Genomic DNA, 7848 nt, shown 5'->3' with positions numbered 1-7848 from the left:
GTTGGAGCTCAGCCTGCGTAAACTTTCAGTAGGAGAAAATCTAGCCCCCAGCTGCATGGGCTCTGGAGGAGACGACTCGCCAGTCCCCGATGATTCCTGAGGGAACCTGGGTGACTTCGGATTCTCTCTGGAATTCTTCGGAAGTGAAGGTGAAACCGTGGACGAGCGAGTGCGGCCGAGATCAGACCTCTCCCTCCTGCATTCCCCTTAGGCATCCATCAATCCTTATGGTCAAGGCTATGGGGGAGTTGAGATTCATGGGTAACTCCCGAGCTGCGAGCTCGTCTTTAATTTCCTCCGATAATCCATGAAGGAAGGTGTCAACCAGGGTCTCCGGGTTCCAGGCACTCTCGGCAGCCAACATGCGAAAGTCTACCGCGTAGTCTGCCACACTACGGAAGTCTTGACATAGTTGAAGTAGCTTCCGAGCCGTTTCTCTCCTGGGCACCGGATAATCAAACACCTTCCTCACCTCCGATACGAAATCCTCCAGACGTAGGCAAATGGCGGATTGTTGCTCCCACACTGTCATAGCCCAGGCGAGCGCTCTTCCAGACATCAGCGTAATGAGATACGCTATCTTCGAACGATCTGAAGGAAACGACGAGGGCTGCAGCTCAAAGATGAGGGAGTACTGGGAGAGAAACGCCCAGCAGGTTCCAGGATCGCCAACATAGCGCTCCAGAGGAGGTAAGCGGGGTTCTTGGGAAGCCGGGGTAGGCTGGGGAAAAGCACCGCTGTTTGCGCGTTACTGAGCATCCGGGAGGTTTCCGTTGTGGCTTGCTGCCTGACAGATAGTCTGCGGTATTGCTTCTGTAATGAGTTGAAACCCTGGTCATGGCTTCCGCCAAGGTATGGAGTCCTTCAATAAGGTTCTGAAGTAGCTCCTCTTGTCTTCCAATGGTGGCTCCTTGCAGGCAGACAGTATTGCAGAGCTGGTCCAAGTCTGCTGGGTCAGCCATGGACAGTTAGTTCTATAACGACGCAGGATGAGACCCAGATGCAGACACAGGAGGCAGATGGGTAGAGTCTCAGAGATTTATTATATACAAGGGGTAGGCAAATGGCAGGTCCAGGACAGGCACAGATCAGTAATCCTAATAAGAATCAGGCAGGCAGGCTCAGGGTCAGGGCAGGCAAAAACAGGTCGGAACCGGCAAAACTAGAACACGCTGGAGGAAAAACACACTGGGACGACTTGACGAGACAAGATGAACTGGCAACAGACAGACAGAAAACGCAAGTATAAATACACAGGGGATAATGGTCAAAATAGGAAACACCTGGTGGGAGGTGGAGACAAGCACAAGACAGGTGAAACAGATCAGGGTGTGACAGCGCATGACATCATGAGCTAATCTGTTTGATCTGACTGCTGATTGACTGGCAGCCCCCTCCCTGAGCCCGCCCCCCGAGGGGAAACATCTCTATTTCGAACCTCCTTCTGCTGGGGTGCATGTGTGTGTTCACTGTGGGGGATCATTAATAATATATGACTCTGTGGTATAATAGACTTGTCTACTAGAGAATTACCACTGACAGAAAGACAGCTGATTAACATAGCTGAAGGACTGAATGGATGAGATGGAGAGAAAGAGCGAGAGAGAATAGAGGAGGGATGGGGGAGAGAATAGAGGGAGTGAGGGACAGGGGGAAAGAGAATAGAGGAGGGAGGGAGAGACAGAGGGGAGAGAGAATAGAAGAGGGAGGGAGAGAGAGAATAGAGGAGGGAGGGAGAGAGAGAGAATAGAGGAGGGAGGGAGAGAGAAAATAGAGAGATTAAGTAGGCTACCCTAACTAAAGAGATGTATTAACTAAATGCTGAGAGCATTAATAACATTTAAACTGATCTGCTAATGAAGGCTCAGCAAATGAACAAAGGTAGAAATGCACCACACACACACACATATACACACAAACGGACTATGCAAGAACACACACACACACACAGTCATACTAAAAAGACAGCTTCACTCACAAAACTGCCATGAGTCATACTGTCACCGTGGCAACAGAGGCCATCTCTATGCAGAGCAGATTCCTCCAGATCTGCACAGTGTTACAGGCTATGCGGAATAACTACTGTGTGACTCACACACCCAAAGGTGCTCAAAGAGGCCCCCTCTCTCTAACATGGCCTCCATGTGAAAGAACTGGACAGGTAAAAACATCTACTCAGTGATCATCCACCATATTGCTTTCACCTATCCTATGTTTTCTGGTCAGTGCAGTTGAAGGAAAGGAGATGACGATTGTAAGCGCCTGTAATCCATACAGATATACTCAAATCACTGCCCTGCTGTGTTGGTGTGTGTGTGTCGGGCTGTGGACAGTAATAGTCAGTGTAGTTTCATCTCTCACCACCAGAGGTCATCTCCAGTCTCTGCCATAGCTGTGGGGACCAGGGACAGTCTTCGATACAACTATGACGGGTGAAGTGGCATGTTTTTAGGGAGACCAGTGTGGACCAAATGGCTGTGTCCCAAATGGCACCCTTTTGACCAGGTCCCATACGCTGCCATTTTGGATGCACTGTGCTAGAGAGCAGGCCTACCTTCCACAGTGACCAGACATCAACAGCCTGTGGTGACGGAGCATATAATTACAGTATTTTAACCTTTAGTGTCTAGTTCAACACATACGCAAATGTTTGGTACATCTGTCATTTCACTGTGCAACCTTTCATGTAGTTAGATCTGTGGAGAGAGTTGTGGTAGTCAATAGATGCTAGAAATCACTAAATCGCTATGGGGGGAAAATGAATGAAAAACACTTGGTGAGCTATATGTGTCCTTTATCTGGGGTTAGGGTTAAGGTTTTTTGTATAAAAATGCGTAAGGTGCTTGCCCCCTACGGTAGCCTAAAGAGGACAGCATGGTGAGCATTCACGCATGGGCTCCTGAGGGGAGTGATTTAAGTGTGACACCACTGCAGCTCCGAGTTCCATCAAATAGGAATGATTTAAGAGCAACAACACTGGTGCCAACATTTCGATCAGCACTACACCAAACGCACAGAGACACATTTGGGCAGTTCACACTGCAACCATGGAAACAGGAGATTTTTACAAGGTGGCCGCGGCCAATGGTAAGGCACTTCCCTCTCAGCCTACACCAATCACAGAGTGGCCTGCAGCCCAGCCCACCCTGCACAGCTCCTGATGAGCTAACAGAGAGAGTGAGAGCGAGACAGTAGAGGGTATACTCTGTAGGTTACGCTAATAATGGGGAAAATGTGTGTGTGAGAGACTAAGAGTGTCTGAGAGTGTGTATATGTGCGTGATGCACTGTAAGCTAGAAGAGTGTGTGAGAATGGAACGTGACAATGTGTAAGAAAACGTGTATGTAAGTGTCAGAGGACGTGATAAGATGCTTCCTAGTAAAAACACGATACCTGGGCTCTGCAGCAATGTACAGCTTACTGCAGCCATCTAATTTACACACACAGGGGGAGACACGTAGAATGGGGCGGAAGTGGAGAGTAGGGGTCGGGTGTGTTTATCACAACGTAAATCACACCTGGAACACATTTTCAGCCAATCAGCATCCGGGACCAGAACGATCCGTTGTATAATCTGGCGCATAATAACGCCTTCCTGTATGGCATTAAGCTTTCTGAAGAATCTTCCATTCTCCCTGATGAAGGTTAGAGCATGGAGGAGTTCCAAATGGCATCCTATTCCCTATATAGTGCACTACTTTTGACCGGAGCACTGGTCAAAAGTAGTGCACCATATAGGAAATAAGGTGCCAATTGGGACAAAACCCATGTCTCCATGTGGAAGGTTACCTCAAGGAAAGGTCACGGAACAAAAAAACACATCAATGACATCATCAGCTTTCAATAAACTCATTTATTATTTCACACAATGAATAACATGAACAAGTTCAATTTCATCTTAATAAGTGCCCAATGCGGCCAGCCAGGAAAACGGTAGCAAAAGAACGAGCTTTTCCTCAGAGAAAAGAGAAAAAAAAATGAAAATAAAGACTACAAGATCATGATAAGTAAACATGACCAGAAGCATGCCAGCAGACATGGCTATACATATACAGTATATTGCATGTATATGTGCATATGACATATATCTGTATATGAGTGAAGGCAAATACAAAATATGTGTACATTTACACATACATACTAAGAAGGATATATGCATATGCATGAGCATCTAAGTATTTACTTATTTCTACATGTCAAATATTTGCCATTTTTAATATTCATACAATGTACAAAAATGCTTTATGAATTAAAAATCCATTACAAAAACAAACATATCAAACAATGTACAAGTCTTGCTCCAAATGCAACTGAAAGTCAACTTCTCCGCTTGTCTAAAATCTTAATGCATACAATCAAGTGGAGCATGCAAATAAAGGAAAACCCACTCTAGTAAAAAGGTTCAAATACACTATGTATACAAACTCAAATATGCCAACACAGTTAAGAGCTCACTTTGTGCTCTTGCAAAGTACATTTATTGGTTTCCTCCTCGACGCTTCATCTGCATGTTCAGCGTTGAACAACATTAAAGCTTGGAAACATAACATATATGTTAACGACTGCACATATTAGTAGAGACTGGCTGCTTCTCAAATGACTCCATACCAGCGCACTGCGTTTCAACAGGTTCTGTAGTATTACACTATGTAGGCTGTGATTTGAGACGCATGCAGTATGATTCAGCTCCAGTGGCTGTACTGGACTGGTCAGACTGGTCTCAGTGTAGAGGTAGAGGTCTTCCCTAACCACTGATCCAGAACCAGATGTTCCTTCGTCCCCCTGATGATGAAGATTAGGATTTAGGGTTGGGTAAACTTCTACCTGGAGTCATACCAGTCGTACAGTTGGACCAGAGTGAATACAGAACCCAGTACATAACACAAGACTGCAAAACCCAACTTGACTGTACTGGACCACGCGGTGGGTCTCGTGTAGCGTTAAAGCAGAGGATCGGGACAATACTAGTCAGCTGTAGAAGGCACCGGAACATCGGCTGGTAGAGAGAGAAACAGACAGATCCTAGTGGCTTTAACTCAAACATCAGAGACCGACCATGGAATATTGAGCTGCCAAGCCTATAGACCCCTTAAACCACATCTAGATTCCTTAGATCAATCCTAGACTACATCTAGATTCCTTAGACCAATCCTAGACTACATCTAGATTCCTTAGACCAATCCTAGACTACATCTAGATTCCTTAGACCAATCCTAGACTACATCTAGATTCCTTAGACCAATCCTAGACGACATCTAGATTCCTTAGACCAATCCTAGACGACATCTAGATTCCTTAGACCAATCCTAGACTACATCTAGATTCCTTAGACCAATCCTAGACGACATCTAGATTCCTTAGACCAATCCTAGACTACATCTAGACCACACTCAGACCCTAAAAAGGTTTAGAGAGATCCAGGCCTCCTGTGAAAGCTGTAATTTGGTTATGAGATCCAGTTCAGGCTCAGTCTCTGTGCAGTGTGTGAGCTGACACACACACTGACAAGGACAGGTGTATTTTTGGTAATGCCCTCTGAGCACGTCCCACACACACGCACACACTGCTGCACTAGGCACCCATTGGCTCAGGGGAGTTTAGCTGCTAGCCAATGAGGGTTCTTGGTCTTAGCTGAAGTGCAATGAGAGACACTATCATAGGCTGGCACAGGCCCTGGCATCTCAACCTTGCGATGATTGTTTGACAAACATTCTAATTGATGGATGGATAGGGACTGTCAGATATGTCTGTGGTCTAAGATATGTCTGTGGTCTAAGATAGGTCTGTGGTCTAAGATAGGTTTAGGTTTAGGCTATCCCAGCGTACGTAACTGAGCCCAGTTTGTATCCATGCAGGCAGAACACAACAGAACACAACAGAACACAACAGAACAGACACTATTTACAACATATAAACACTTCAGTACTGGAGCTTGACTTCTGATTAAGGCAGCACTGCAGGGAGCTGCAGTCACTAAAGTTGACATGAAATGATAGTCACTTTCTGCACAACGCTTTACACATTATTACTGATATTATTCACACTTCTGGTTAAATGACTTCATGTTTTATTGGGTAAATAAGACACTTATTTGTCTTTGTGGAAGGGTGGATTCCTCAGACAGCCCAGGCCAGACCTGATGCATAGCAAACAACTACGTAAGACAGCATGGTTCCCAATACAACTCCCCTGGCACAGCCTGTCCACAGCCTGGGGCCTGGTTCCATTTAAGTTCAGGGCCCCTTTCCCTGGCTCTTACCACCTCTGTTGCTCACAGCGCTCAGTTATGAAAGGACCTGATGTGTGTAATAGTGTAAGTGATGGATCCATTTTTCGTTCCCATAGTGCTTAACCGAGCCTTTTCACATCTGTTCACTACAAAGAGCAAGGGTGAGCACAAGGGGCTTGGAAGTGAAACGGAATCAGGCCTGTTGTACGTATGGCTGCAAAGGGACACAGGTAGTGCCCGCGTTGTAGTTGCTAAGACACACGTGTCGTAAATGCACAATCATAAGTACGTGGTTTCAATCGCAGTAACTTCTCCGCCATTTTGAATTCCCCCAAAATGAGATGTGATGGTTTAAGAAACAAACATAAGGCACGTGCAGAACTGCTGGAGCTGACAAGACCCTCACAGAGAGAGGAGAGGCTTCCCAAGTTTACATTAGACACAGGTCCCCAATGAAATACTGACCCACTGGTATTTTCTGAAATACTGAAGATATGATAGCTAGCTGGTGTGTTTAACTGCAGATTGAGAATGCTGACAACCCCACACCTGACAAGTCTGTGAAACACATATCTCTGAGACTTTGGTTTTCCTATTCCAATCTTTACATTTTGTGTTATGTTATTTTTCTACCACTACTCAGACAGAATCTTTAGAGGACCACACACTCACTACAAAACACTGATCATTAACCCTCCTCCAGCTTCACTGTCCAATCAAATCTCAGACTTGGGCTTAGGTTTGACACCATTGGCTGAGCGTCCTGCATATTCAAATTGATTAAATTAATGCACATGTTTCTGAATGGATATTCACCATTGAAGTCAAGGCCAAAACGTAAGGCTAGAACAAGCATGTGAGTGCTGACTTTGATTAAATGTAAGTGTAGGTTTATATAGTGCATTAAAACCAAGGTTTTGTCAAACACACCTGATGTGTGTGATGGCCTTCTCATACACAACATAAATGAATGAATACATGTGGTTCCTTCAGTTTGAAAACATCCAGGTCTATTTTTGGTAATAAAACAACAATCCCGACGTTTATGGTCTATTGTACAACACTTCTATTTGATATAAGCCAGTACATGTAGATAGGCTGTTTTCCCCGGGGTAAAAGGCGGGTGAAAGTGGAGTATGCTCCTATGTACAGTTAGACCATAGCTGTAGAGACCTACAGCCAGGGAAGCTCAGTCCAACATATTGCCTTTAAAGTATCCATGCCCAGGACAGGGCAGGGGGAGTAGAGAGGGTATAGAAGGGCTAGGGGTGAGAACAGGGGTTAGTGGGTAGGGTGAGTTACTGGTCTTAGATCCTGTGGGTCTGAGGGGAGAGGGATAAAAGAGTGAGTAGGGTAATGTAGGTGGTCATTAACTAGCTTCATTAGAGAAGGCAAAAATGATCAGAGCTGCACAGTATCATATTAACCAATCACCACCCCAGTCTGCTGGTAAAGACGTGGCTAATGCCACATTCAGATAAAGACTATCATAAAGTACCATAGTATTTCATACTGTATAGTACCATAGTATCATACAGTATCTTATCAAAGAGTGCCATATAGTATCAGATATTGTAGCATAAAGTACCATACAGTATCATATTATAGGACGGTACGCA

General features: G+C 45.1%; 1 protein-coding gene across 1 annotated transcript in view; it reads right to left on the bottom strand.

Annotated features, from left to right (window-relative positions):
* Window positions 1-3833: 3833 nt before the first annotated feature.
* Window positions 3834-7848, bottom strand: part of LOC106585020 (SET-binding protein) — a 30378-nt gene continuing 26363 nt past the window's right edge. Inside the window, exon 4 of the mRNA XM_045706968.2 lies at window positions 3834-7848. This exon is cut by the window's right edge and continues 2783 nt beyond it. The gene's annotated coding sequence lies outside the window, so the exon portion shown is untranslated.

Source organism: Salmo salar, chromosome 24 (genome assembly GCF_965601325.2).
Source record: "Salmo salar chromosome 24, fSalSal1, whole genome shotgun sequence".
Taxonomy (NCBI): domain Eukaryota; kingdom Metazoa; phylum Chordata; class Actinopteri; order Salmoniformes; family Salmonidae; genus Salmo; species Salmo salar.
The sequence above is the reverse complement of the archived record's forward strand: the minus strand, read 5'-3'. Positions and strand labels throughout refer to the sequence as shown.